At 40.6% G+C, this 14,345-nt stretch overlaps 1 protein-coding gene across 6 annotated transcripts in view; it reads left to right on the top strand.

Annotated features, from left to right (window-relative positions):
• Window positions 1-14,345, top strand: part of LOC145673335 (uncharacterized) — a 154,266-nt gene that overhangs the window by 138,051 nt on the left and 1,870 nt on the right. The window lies entirely within an intron of this gene.

Genomic DNA, 14,345 nt, shown 5'->3' with positions numbered 1-14,345 from the left:
TGCCTCCTTCTCGGAGAAATGAGCGTCGGGATATGGCGCCCCCATCGCCCAGTTCTTCGGAACTGCAATCAGCCACTGGTCCTCCAGGTTGGAGGTTGTTCCAGGCCGATCACCCGGCATTTAAAACCTGCGATCGAGCGTAGTTAACATATAAGCCTCGGATATGGACTGCTCTTTCTAGAAGACAACCTTGCTATGGACTGATTTTGCTTTTGGATTTTCTTGGATGACGCTGGACCCGGGGCCGTGGGACGGAAGAGTGAAGCGCATGCGCACCCAGCAGGACCGGAAGGAGTGATGCCCTGAAAGGAAATGCTGGGAGTCTGCGGTGCGGGAATCTCCAATGAACCATTGGTTCCTCCCCTTACACGGTGGGTCCTCTCAAAAGTACCCATCAGTCGGTGGTGCAAGTGGCTCTGCCTCCTTGTCATTTTGACTTGGTGTCACAGCTTAGCTTGCTGACAAGGGTCATGCAGGTAGGACCTGCTAGCCTCGTTGGCCACTTCGAACCACGACGGGAAGCTGAGAGGATTTTGGGTTTTCTTCAATTATGGCTTTGCATCAACAGGGTGTCTATCGGTCACGAAAAAGTCATGAAATCAGAAAACGGTCATGAAAGTCACGAAAAAGTCACGAAATTTAGCTTTTAGGTCACGATTTTTTTTAACTGTGCAAATGTAAATACAGATTGTAAAATTTTGTTCTATAAAACGTCAAAATTCACCACCAAAAATGTCTATGGTCGGGTTTAGACGCTACCAAATCGCAAGCAAAGTGCGTTTCTATCGCATGGATGAAAATTCGGCCTAATTCGCACCTAAATCCGCTCTTCAAAATGTTAAAAAATTTTATAATTTGGTAAAGAAAAGGTAACGAAATTTCATTTTGGAATTTTAGTAGACACCCTGATCAACCACCCACCCAGGATAGAGAGAGAGAGGAAAAGCTTGGTCTTGCACCAAGATATTTAATTATCAAAGACAGATCAACTGACACAGTTGGAGCCGTAAGTAAATTGTCACCATTTATAGTCCATCGGCAGCTACATCATATTGCCACAGAAACGTTTCCTCCTGGACATATTCGCAAATTACGAAATGGGACGCTACTTGTTCAAACGACATCAGAAAAATAATCTCTATTACTTTTAGCTAGTACACAGTTAGGACCTGTTCCTATTCTGGTTGAGCATCATCATGTGCGGCCCCATCGAAGTGCGCTAATTGTAAAGGTGGCCACCTAGCTTCGTCACGTGACTGTCCTATTTTTATGGCTGAGAAGATCCATGAACTGATGGTAATAGAGAAGATCTCCGCAGCTAAGGCTAAACGAAGGCTACAGCCGAAAGTTACCTTCGGCACTAGTTTCTCTTCTCTTCTGAAGACCAGCAGATCACAAGGTACTCAGACTGATGTTGATGCTTCCAGTGTGTCAGTCTCTTCCAAGGCGTCCCGTACCACTGCCTCTTCTGTGAACTCAGGACTATCCCGCACGAAACACAGATCATCATCCGCTTCGCAGCCTAAGCCTTTATTGACTGATCCTTCGCCTTCACGAATCGTTAAGCCAATTTCAGCTTCTCGGCCTCCTGCAACACTAACTCGTCTGCTGGCTCTACCTCGTCTGCCCCTAATCAATCCATAGCTCAATTTTTGAAGCAGTCAAACAGCCAGTCTCCTACCAAACCCCTCACTAAGAAGGAAAGAAAAAAAAAAAACAGCTCGAGGCTCAAGCTTCCAAGGATACCTCTACCTCCTCCACAGCTTCTTCTACCAAGCCATCGAAGAAATCTTCACGCACCCAGTCTTCTAGCCCACCTGGGCGAAGAAACAAGCATACGCCACGCAGTCCACCTAGTGATGACGAATCTCTTATGGATGATATGGTGGAGGAGGAGCTAGATAGTTTTACCCTTATGGAAGGCCGTGAAAAAGGCAAGCGCAGTACCTTGCTTCTTGTTCTTGACGCTTGTTGAACATGTCTCTTCTTCAGTGGAATTTAAATGGCTATTCCACTCACTACGAGGAACTTAAGCAGTTGTTGACATTGTTTCATCCTATCATATTCTGTCTTCAGGAAACGCATTTTACCTCTACTAGCAATTCAGTTCTCTCTGGTTATACTGTATATCGTCATGATCAGCTTACTGCAGGTCGTGTAGCAGGTGGTGTAGCAATCGGAGTCTCTGATGCTGACCACTTTGCTCTCATATATGTGAACAGTGCTTTCCAGCTTATAACTGTTCGTGTTTTCTTACGACGACTGTTACTTTTTGTTGTGTCTATCTTACGCGTCATTATAACTGTTCGTGTTTTCTTACGACGACTGTTACTTTTTGTTGTGTCTATCTTACGCGTCATGACGCCTTTACTGCTGTCGATCTTGAACAGATAGCCCGACAGCTTCTATCCCCATTTCTGTTTGTGGGTGACTTTAACTCCTACCATGCACTGTGGGGCTCTCCTCGTAATGAGCCGCGAGGTCAAGAGATTGCCACTTTCCTTGACAACACTAACTCATTGCTCCTCAATGATGGCAGTCCCACACATTTTACTACTGCTACTGGTACCTACTCTCATTTGGACCTCTCCATTTGCAGTCCTCAACTAGGTGCCCACCTTACTTGGCGCGTGCATGACGACCTCTGTGGCAGTGACCACTTTCCTATTATTGTCAGTGGCCTTCCGCTCATCCATTCTGCTCCGTTCACTGCCTATAATCTACGTCAAGCAGAATGGGATAATTTTTCCGCCACTTTTCATTTCACTTTAGAACCTTGGTTTACTGTTGCAGGTCATTGTGAAGCCTTTCAGCAGAGTATCCTGGCAGCTGCACACGACTCTATTCCTATCTATGCTGGTTCCCGGGGTAAACGCACCGTTCCCTGGTGGTCTGAGGAGATTCGTGCCGCTATTCTGGCCCGACGTCGAGCACTCCGTACTTTTCATCGTGCTCCTACAGCTGATAATTTGGCTCAATTTCTTCATCTTCGTGCTCGTGCCCGCTATCTGATTAAACAAGCTAAGCGTCATAGCTGACGCACTTATGTTTCTTCTCTTACTGCTGGCAGCTCCATGACAGCAGTCTGGTCGCAGATTCGTCGTCCATGTTTCCTCCGTTGCGGTTCCATCCCTTATTATCGATGGTATAATGGTCACTGATCAGAAGAGAATTGCTGGTGCATTAGGTTGTCATTTTGCGGATGTATCCAGTTCTACTCACTACTCAGCTGGATTCCTCACTTATAAACAACGCACCGAACGTACGCCACTTCAGTTCCGCTCTGCAACCGCTGAAGCTTTTTACTGCTGCTGAACTTGCTGCTGTTTTGGATTCTACGGACACGGCACCTGGCTCTGATGGCATCTTTTATGCTCTGTTCAGGCACCTTCCTGACGATGGCAAGCAACATCTTGACCTGTACAATCGCATCTGGCTTTAAGACTCCTTCCCGCTGCCTGGCGTGAAGCATACATTATTCCTATTTTAAAGCCTGCTAAACCTGCTACGTCCAGTGGAAGCTACCGCCCGATCGCCTTGACTAGGTGTCTGTGTAAACTTTTGAGAAGATGATCAATGCCCGCTTAGTCTGGTTTCTTGAACACCATGACCTCATTTCCAATCTTCAATGTGGCTTTCGGCGCTTCCGTTCCACTACTGACCATTTGGCGCATCTTGAAAGTGCTTCAGGATGCCTTTCGTCATCAAGAACATCTGAAAGCCATCTTCTTTGACCTTAAAAAGGCCTACGATACCGCTTGGCGATATGGCATTTTGCGGCAACTCCATCTCTGGGGCTTACGTGGCCACTTGACTCTCTTCATCCAGAACTTTCTCCAACAACGTTCTTTTAGAGTCAAGCTTGGAGCTACTCTTTCTGCTCCGTTTCCACAAGAGAATGGTGTTCCACAGGGTAGTGTGTTGAGTGTCACATTGTTTGCTGTAGCAGTGAACAGTGTGATATCGCAGCTCTCCCCTTCTGTTCATGGGCTGCTTTATGTGGATGACTTTACTATCTACTGTCGCTCACGTGATCTCCGTACAGTTACTCGCCAGTTGCAGTTAGCGCTCAACCACCTTCACCGATGGTCTGCCACTACTGGTTTAAGCTTTTCTCTCACCAAAACACACTGCGTACATTTTTGTCGCCTTCGTCACGGTGCCTATGATCCTGAGCTGTTCCTTGGCTGTTCTCCATTGTCCTATGTGGATCATGTTCGTTTTCTAGGCTTGAAGTTTGACCGAAGACTTACCTGGGCTGTTCACGTTCGAGACCTGAAGTACCGCTGTCTCCGCTCCATGAACTTACTACGTTTGGTGTCCCATCTTTCGTGGGGTGCTGACCGTGTGGTGATGTTGCGTCTATATCGTAGCCTCATCCGCTCTCAATTGGATTATGGCTGTGTTGCATATGGTTCTGCTCGACCTTCCATCCTACGTCATCTGGATTCTGTCCATCATTTTGACCTTCGTTTTGCGCTTGGAGCTTTCCGAACCAGCCCTATTCCTAGTCTCTATGTCGAGGCTCATGAACCACCTCGTTCCCACCGTCGGGACTCCCTGCTCCTGCGCTAGTACATTCATATCTGTGCCGTACCTGACCATCCTTCGGCCTTTGCCCTTGAGGCTGGTGCTCGCTATGACAGATATCAAGCACGACCTACTGCTACTCGGCCTTTTGGCATTCGTGCTATAGACCTTGGGGCTTCTCTTGGACTCGATGTCCCTGCCATCTCTCCATTGGGCCTCCTGCCCATTCCTCCATGGACAGTTCTTCCACCCGTTGTCAGCTTTCATGTAACGCAATTTAAGAAGTCTGTCACCAGCAGTCAACAGTTTTGTCAGGAGTTCATTTCTGCACGCGTACCGTACCTACGCTGTCTTCTACACGGAAAGTTCGAAGTATGAAGATTCTGTTTGCTGTGGCTTCGTTACGGATGATCATAGCGCTGGCTTGAAGCTCCATCCTGCTTACACTGTGTTCACTGCTGAATTGGTTGCTATTCTGGAGACTCTGCATTATATTCGTCGACGCCATCTTCGACATGTTCTCCTGTGCTCTGACTCCAGCAGCGCTTTACGTAGTCTCACTGATGTATCAACTGTGCACCCTGTAGTTCAGCAAATTCTACTCTCCTGCCATTCCTTACGTCTTGCAGGTTGCGATGTCCAATTTTGTTGGGTGCCTGGCCATGCTGGTATTCCAGGGAACGAGCGTGCTGACCGTGTTGCCAAAGAAGCTGCCCTTACAGGACCTGAGTATCCGTCATCGCTCCCCAGCTCTGATCTTCGTCCTGTAATCAACCGTCTTCTTCTTCAGCGCTGGCAGGCAAACTGGGATGAGCACCTTCAGAATAAATTGCACGCTTTCAAGCCGCGACTTGGTGTTTGGGCCACGAGTTCTCGTCCTTCAAGACTGGAAGAACGACGATTGACACGCCTACGTATCGGGCACAGCCATCTGACCCATGGCTACCTGTTATGTCGGCAGAACCCGCCCTCCTGCACCCATTGTGGTGCATTCCTGACCATCCGCCACCTTCTTGTGAAATGTGTTCCTCTTGCTCCTGAGCGAGCCCGCCTTGGCTTACCAGCTGATATGTCTACTTTGCTTGGAGACGATGTCCAGATGATCCAGCAAGTTTTCACCTACTTGCAGCTTCTGCATGTCTTGACTGATTTGTGAGTGCAATCCTCACGTTTCTTTTAATTAATTTATTTCTGATTTTACCTACTGTTTCGGTGTTTTCATGGTGGTTTTATGCTTGTCATAGCATTTCCTTGCTTTTATCACCTTTACTGCACTGTCATATTCATTACTAATTTTGGGCTGCCCCACGTGTGTGCACCTATTGCCGAGCTGCCTCGGCAGAGAAGATTAACATGTCGTTGTGTATTAACCCGTCCTTGTGTTTGTGTATCGAGTTTGTACATTTCTTTAATGCTATGACATTTTAATTCATACATGACCAAGCACCTTTTACGACTTTGCTTTTAATTTATTATATCTGCGATACTATGCTTTTTTGTTTTTGGGTACTTCATTTTTCCTGTCAGAGAAGGGTGCAAAAGACCTCGATGTCGACGCGCCCATACAAACCCTTGACTGGCACAATGACACTACTATTGCTCACCAGCGTGGCACGTGTCTAATGGCACCACCCATTCCGCATTTACATCGCAGTGCACGTGCGTCCTTTGAGTTGTGACCTTGTAACAGATATCACTGGAATAAAACATGTAGGTGAATATTCTGGGTAAATTTTATTCACCTAGCATAACTCCTTCTTGGTGTTGGTATTTATATTTCCGTCAGTGTATGATACTATATGAGTTTACTGCGTCGGCAACAGAGATGTTCACCCTCGCGAGGGTGGCCCTCTCAAGGGCATCCTCACCCTCAAATTCCCTCGCCCACAATGACGCGAGGGCGAGGACAAGCTTCGACAGCGAGGGTGAGGAGAAATTCCCAACACGAGGGCGAGAGCGATGGACAACTCCCTTTGCGAGGGCGAGCGCCAAATGTCACTGCGAGGGTGAATGAGGGCCAACTGTCACTGCGAGGGCGAGGACAAGTTTCGACAGCGATGGCGAGGAGAAATTCCCAACACGAGGGCGATGTACAACTCCCTTCGCGAGGGCGAGGGTAAACGAGGGTGAGGACAAGTCTTCAGCACGAGGGCGAGGGCGATGAACAACGCGAGGGCGAAGAACAATTTCCTTCGCGAGAACGAGTTCACGTGAAGAAGAAGGACAAGCTTCCTTAACAACAACTATTTTGAATTTGCTGTTTGACCATTTTTGGAGGATTATAATATTTAAAATAACATCTGCCATGTCCCCTAAATGAAAAGTTGATGTTATAGCAAGATTATAGATCGGTTATATTCTTCCTTTCATTTAATTGCAGTAGACAATTTCCGTTGTGTACTTCTACATAATTATTAAAAATAATAATGCAAATGAATATAATATTTGCATATTTCTCATGAGTTTTCGGATAGAAATAGCGCTACGTTTAGAAGCGAGTGTACCTCATTTTTGCCCTGTCTGTGCTAGAGACTTTTTAGATAAAAAGTGTCTACACTCTCATGCTTAAAGAGTACTGTTAGACAGACAGTCACTCACGTCATTCAGCAGTAAATGACATAATTTTAAGAGCGCTGTTATCTGAACAAACACAATCAGTGAGAGGGCCAACAGAATGCAGTATATCTGAAAGAAAAAGAGTTGATGGAATGACTTTTGTTCATAGATGGCTATTTTGCATTGGGCTCGCTCGGGCTCGGGGTCGCGCTTAATTATTAAATGAATAGTTTGTACTAAGTTTCTGGAAACAAACAATATGTTCTGAAGTTGATTGAGTAGTAGTTTATTTCTTTACGTTTACAATTTCTGTTGTAAAAATCGACATTAAGTGATATACGTCCATGAACACCCGGATAGTATAGCCTCAGTGCGATTTCTTTGTATGTTTTTTCATCTCTTCTCCCACCCAAAACAGTTTTATTTATTTATTTATTTATTTATTTATGTATGTATGTATGTATGTATGTATGTATGTATGTATGTATGTATGTATGTATGTATGTATGTATGTATGTATGTATGTATGTATGTATGTATGTATGTATGTATGTATGTATGTATGTATGTATGTATGTATGTATGTATGTATGTATGTATGTATGTATGTATGTATGTATGTATGTATGTATGTATGTATGTATGTATGTATGTATGTATGTATGTATGTATGTATGTATGTATGTATGTATGTATGTATGTATGTATGTATGTATGTATGTATGTATGTATGTATGTATGTATGTATGTATGTATGTATGTATGTATGTATGTATGTATGTATGTATGTATGTATGTATGTATGTATGTATGTATGTATGTATGTATGTATGTATGTATGTATGTATGTATGTATGTATGTATGTATGTATGTATGTATGTATGTATGTATGTATGTATGTATGTATGTATGTATGTATGTATGTATGTATGTATGTATGTATGTATGTATGTATGTATGTATGTATGTATGTATGTATGTATGTATGTATGTATGTATGTATGTATGTATGTATGTATGTATGTATGTATGTATGTATGTATGTATGTATGTATGTATGTATGTATGTATGTATGTATGTATGTATGTATGTATGTATGTATGTATGTATGTATGTATGTATGTATGTATGTATGTATGTATGTATGTATGTATGTATGTATGTATGTATGTATGTATGTATGTATGTATGTATGTATGTATGTATGTATGTATGTATGTATGTATGTATGTATGTATGTATGTATGTATGTATGTATGTATGTATGTATGTATGTATGTATGTATGTATGTATGTATGTATGTATGTATGTATGTATGTATGTATGTATGTATGTATGTATGTATGTATGTATGTATGTATGTATGTATGTATGTATGTATGTATGTATGTATGTATGTATGTATGTATGTATGTATGTATGTATGTATGTATGTATGTATGTATGTATGTATGTATGTATGTATGTATGTATGTATGTATGTATGTATGTATGTATGTATGTATGTATGTATGTATGTATGTATGTATGTATGTATGTATGTATGTATGTATGTATGTATGTATGTATGTATGTATGTATGTATGTATGTATGTATGTATGTATGTATGTATGTATGTATGTATGTATGTATGTATGTATGTATGTATGTATGTATGTATGTATGTATGTATGTATGTATGTATGTATGTATGTATGTATGTATGTATGTATGTATGTATGTATGTATGTATGTATGTATGTATGTATGTATGTATGTATGTATGTATGTATGTATGTATGTATGTATGTATGTATGTATGTATGTATGTATGTATGTATGTATGTATGTATGTATGTATGTATGTATGTATGTATGTATGTATGTATGTATGTATGTATGTATGTATGTATGTATGTATGTATGTATGTATGTATGTATGTATGTATGTATGTATGTATGTATGTATGTATGTATGTATGTATGTATGTATGTATGTATGTATGTATGTATGTATGTATGTATGTATGTATGTATGTATGTATGTATGTATGTATGTATGTATGTATGTATGTATGTATGTATGTATGTATGTATGTATGTATGTATGTATGTATGTATGTATGTATGTATGTATGTATGTATGTATGTATGTATGTATGTATGTATGTATGTAATAAAGTTCGCTCGGACACATGTTGTCTTTTTTATTATTATTATTATTATTATTATTAGACAATAGACAATATTACCTACTCACCAACCAATACGAATCAGAATACGTTGGAAAAGTCATCAGAACGAACCTTCAATTTATGGTACCCGAAGAAAAGTTTTTACCTGCAGGTATAACGCCTACAGGTAATCTAGGACTGGAATTCAGTGCTGGATTCAGTACGGGCTCCTGGAGAGGCAGTGAAATGTTTCTTCGATGATTTGAAGGTGCCGCAATATGGTGTCGCTAGGGGGAGGGGCAAACGACACTTCGTTTTGTACTGACGCAGAGATTTTGAATTTAGTACAAGTGTCTTCCTCATCACCTTAGTAAAAATAGAAACTAACTTCTACACACAAAAGTAACATTAAAAAATGGGTCAATGATTTTTGCACATAAGAAATGAGATAAGTTGATTTTGAGTTTAACGTCCCGTTCAGCAGCGAGGCTATATGAGACGTGGACCTACTGATTAACGTGGAATCCGAACCACATGAGCTTCCACCGGGAATCGAACCCGGGTCTCCCACGCCAAAGGCGCATACGCTAACCGCTTAGCTACGAAGGAGCTCTACACATAAGAAATATATACCACATATTACAAATGGTGTTATTGCTGTAATTGTAAACGAAATTCATCAAACTAATTTCGTGCAAATGACTAACTCAATCTTTTACGTAAATCTTATATATCTCCTTATATGTTAATAATTATAAGAAACAATATATTGAAAACAACACTTTTTAAACCTCATCATCTGTATCACACTTATAATTTGCACTACGAGACAAGACGAGAATTTTTTCGAGACTCGTGAGCAACACTAGTTCACCCAAGTTTTAGGTCTCAAACACTATTTTAGTGCTAAATGATCCGTACGTAAAACCTATAAATTGATAAAAGTGATTGTACGGCTCACAATTATTGTGTACCACAATGTAATGAAACAAAATATTTAATTGAATTTTAAAATGTGTATAAAACAGGCAATGTATGAAGTGGAGGCAGTTTGAATATTCTTTAGGATTCATAATCCAATGGACAATTTAGAGTGCCTTGACTTCTACAATACAAATGACCGGCTATGACTTCTAGAACTAGGAAGACTCAGAAAGAATGTGCAAGAATGTTGACATGACGGAAAAATCATATAAATACTACCGGATTCTCTTCCGGGTAGGAGAAGTTCTATTTTGATGTCGAAACTCTGCGAGTCAAATTATTCATAATCAGTTCTGTCACTCCGTCATTCTGTCCATCAGAGGTTCTGCTCGTCATCGTTACCAAAAGTAAGTGATTATGCATTGTCTTGTCTAGTCTTTAAGTCATACCAGTCCACATCATGCTCTGTAGTTATTCAGTCATTCAAGATCAGTTCATTAAATTCTTATTCTAAATTATTTCTGTGTTGTCGAATTTTATCTTTGAATTTCTACTCCCATGTTTCTAATTCTGAGCTACGCTATCTACGTCCCCAAGACTTGCATTAGTTTAAATTACTTCTTGGAGGAACTGGGTGGATGTTAAGGCCATTCAGTAGTTTTCATGTATGAGAATTGTTTGGGGTTTGCGACCCAGACAAGAGGTCTCCGTTCGACATGCCTCCAGAAGTTTCTAACTGCCTTTTACGTCACAAATCCCGTCACGTTTAAGGTAGATTGCGAACCTATTTTTAAGGTTTTAGCACAATGAAGAGCATTTATAAACGTTTAAAGATACTCAAATCATTACACAATATTCCAATAATAAATATGGTTTAAATGTTATATACACACTTCTTACGCCTCTTGTGACTCAGAAGGATTCTGAGAACTTCTAGATAAGGGAATACATTTTGTACGTAAATTTACAGAACGAGACGAGAAGTGAGACGTCGACAATCGAGACAATAAAGAAGTTTCCGAAAAAGAGACGAGACGAGACTTCTATAAAATTTACGAGACGATATGATAAACCTTATTTCTCGTCTCGTCTCATGGGCAACCGTAGTTTGCACCGAAAGATGTAAAGGAAACTCTATTCAAATTGTATCTGAACATATTCATTTTAATATTAAGCGTGGAGTAGTCAATGATTTGTTCCATTTTAGGTGATCCGGAGTAAGTTAAACGATGGTATGTTTAGTTTTCTTTGTTTAGGACGTATGTTAAAGAAATAATTCAGCAAATAGGCTGAAAAATTGAAAATCTGATCCTCACGAGGGCTTTCTGACCCTCAAATAACCTCGCCCTCAATGATACGAGGGCAATGGAAAACTCCCTTCGCGAGGGTCAACTGCCACTGCCGGGGCGAGGAGGTTTCCAGTACGAGAGCGAGGGCGCTGGTCTTCCAGACGGCGAAAATGAATAGCAAAAACATTGCTCCAAATGGCATTTATGTCACCTTTATCTGAATTGAGTATCGGTTTCTCCTTATGAATGTAATAAGTTGCATTAATTTTCCGTTCAGTTGCAGTTTCTGCTTTTTCGATCAAACATGAATTAACAATGTTGTGGTTATTTTCTTTGAGATGTGATGCCAATCCAGATAACTGTTGTAAGCTACGAGATTTGGACGTGCGAACGTGCTCAGCTATTCTGGTATAAATATTCATTTTTGTTTGACCTATATATATTTGGTCACATTGACATTTAACCCTATAGACGCCACTACTTTGCTGTGGATCAGTAAAAAATGATTTAAAATTTGTAATATATGTTTCTATAGATTTAGGAGCAGCTTCGGAGACCTTAATGTTATATTTATACAATGCCTTCTTTGCTGAAATATGTGGAACCAGACTATTTGTATAAATGGAGTTATATACACATCACTACAGTGTACTATATTTAAGCGATATTGTACTTTAGTTTTCGGCAAAACACTGCTTTTGTATAGGAAATCCATATATTTTTTTTTTTTTTTTTTTTTTTTTTGTTTCCCCGAGAAATCTGACCGAACTTTCGGAACAGTCCCGACGAGTTTCAAATGAAGAAGTGATGCGTATTTCGTACATGAAATAACTGCTAAAAATAACTTTGACAGTCACAGAAACTCACTATAAGGAACATAATTTTGTCTTCGCAGCTTGCTGAGCTGTTTCAAGCCATCCAAGAACGGAACAGTAGCATAGCGTTCGATTAACCATAATCACATATAGTGAGTCTGTATCGCTATATGTTAGACTGAAAATTATGCCCGCCCCGATCAAGAATCGAATCTGGATTCGCGCGTCAAACCAGTTAGGTTAACTACTCAACTACACGAATTCTACTGTACATATCTTAAACGCCGATTTGGTCATTATTCTTATAAATAAACTATGATACAAATTGCATTCAAATGTTTTCAAGTACCATATTCTTATGTTGAAAGAGAATTGAAAGTCCGTGTATCCGCATGCGTACAACAACTTTTTCAGATATTTATAGGTTGAAGATAGTACTGGACGCATATTTAAATAATTTAAATACCCAATAATAAACACCTCACAATACTAAAACTGTTTCAGCGAACCATTATCGTCGTCGTCAGTGTAATGAGTTGGGAGGGAACTTAAAAATGTGATGGGTCAAGCAACTTAGATTTTATTATTATTATTATTATTAAATTACACTGTTGAAGACGACAGTAGTTCATTGTCGCTGCGTACAGTTATATCGGGCGTTTATAAGTGAGTTGTTAACCATTTTTGAGAGATTGTTTAAAGTGAAATTCGTATATACATCAATATTATTTTTGTGTATAAAATAATTATTTTATGTTGTAGTTATCAGAAATAAAGAATTATTTATGTTTAGAAGGGGGTATTTCAGAAAATCTCAGTTTTATCTACAGATGGTTATCAAAATAATAGAAACACCCGAGAAAATAGTAACTTACCGATTAACATTGAGTTGAACAACTTTCGCCTTCAGAGCAACTCTGATGAGACGTGGAATAGAGTCATAGAGGTCGTAAATAGTAGCAAGTGGAATATTACACTATGCTGCGTGCAGTGCATCACTCAATTCTATGAGAGAGAATGGAGGTAAAAATCTGCGCCGGATTCATTTCTCCAAAATTGCACACAGATATTCAGTTTCGTCCAGGCTTGGGGATTGTGCGAACTGGGAGAGGTTCAACTTCATCCGAAGATCCTCAAACCATGTCGCAACAGCTCCAGCTGTATGAATGGGCGCATTACCTTTCTCGAATATGGCATCATTAACCGGAAACATCTGGAGCATAAAATGCACATTGTTCCATAGTGACATAATCACTGGCAATGACGCGACCGGTAACTGTAAGCACAGGACCACTTAAAACCAGAAAATTGTGGTCCACAGCATCAGAGAGCCACCGTCTTATTTCGCGGTTGGGCGGAGATACTGTAGATTTTATGTTTCTTTGGGCATCTATCACTCATTAAGCATAACCCGTGGATTGAAATAAGGTGAACAATGGTTTACGTGACCACAGCACATTTTTCCAATAATCAGCTGTCCATGTTGCATGTTCGCGGCAACAAACTAAAGCGTTAAGGCCATTTATCAGCGGTTTCGACCATGCAATACGACCCCGTATGCCCATGTCATGTAACTCGCGGTGGATTGTGATTGACAATACAGACTGTAAGATGTGCTCCTTGAATTCTTCCGTCACTTGCACCAGTTCTGAGTGACAACTTGCTTTAATGCTCAGGACTTGTCACTGAGGGTTTTCTTCTGCCCACTGTTCCTCCCCGCTGATGTGATTTTGCTTGTTTTGGAGGCCGCTACCACCTTGGACTACTGTTCTTTCCAAACTCTCAAAACAATTGCCATTTTTGTCATGTCCACACTACATAACCAAGCGCCAACAATTTGCCCTCTTTGGAAATCAGAGAGGTCGTCCATTTTACACTATCATCGTACTGCATATTGCCATTTTACTGCTTCTTAGGTAGTGTAGAGTTTGCCCTAACACGTCACCAGCAGCCCGACAGTGCAATCACCGCCTGACCATCCCAAACTCATACATCTGACGTATATCAAATTCCAGATATTTGTATTATTTTGATAACAATCTGATTGTGAATATGAGAGAAAAATAGCGTCATA

The sequence above is a fragment of the Thermobia domestica genome, chromosome 2 (genome assembly GCF_964235325.1).
Source record: "Thermobia domestica chromosome 2, izTheDome1.hap1.1, whole genome shotgun sequence".
NCBI classification, from domain to species: Eukaryota; Metazoa; Arthropoda; class Insecta; order Zygentoma; family Lepismatidae; genus Thermobia; species Thermobia domestica.
This window is presented reverse-complemented; position numbering and strand designations above follow the sequence as displayed.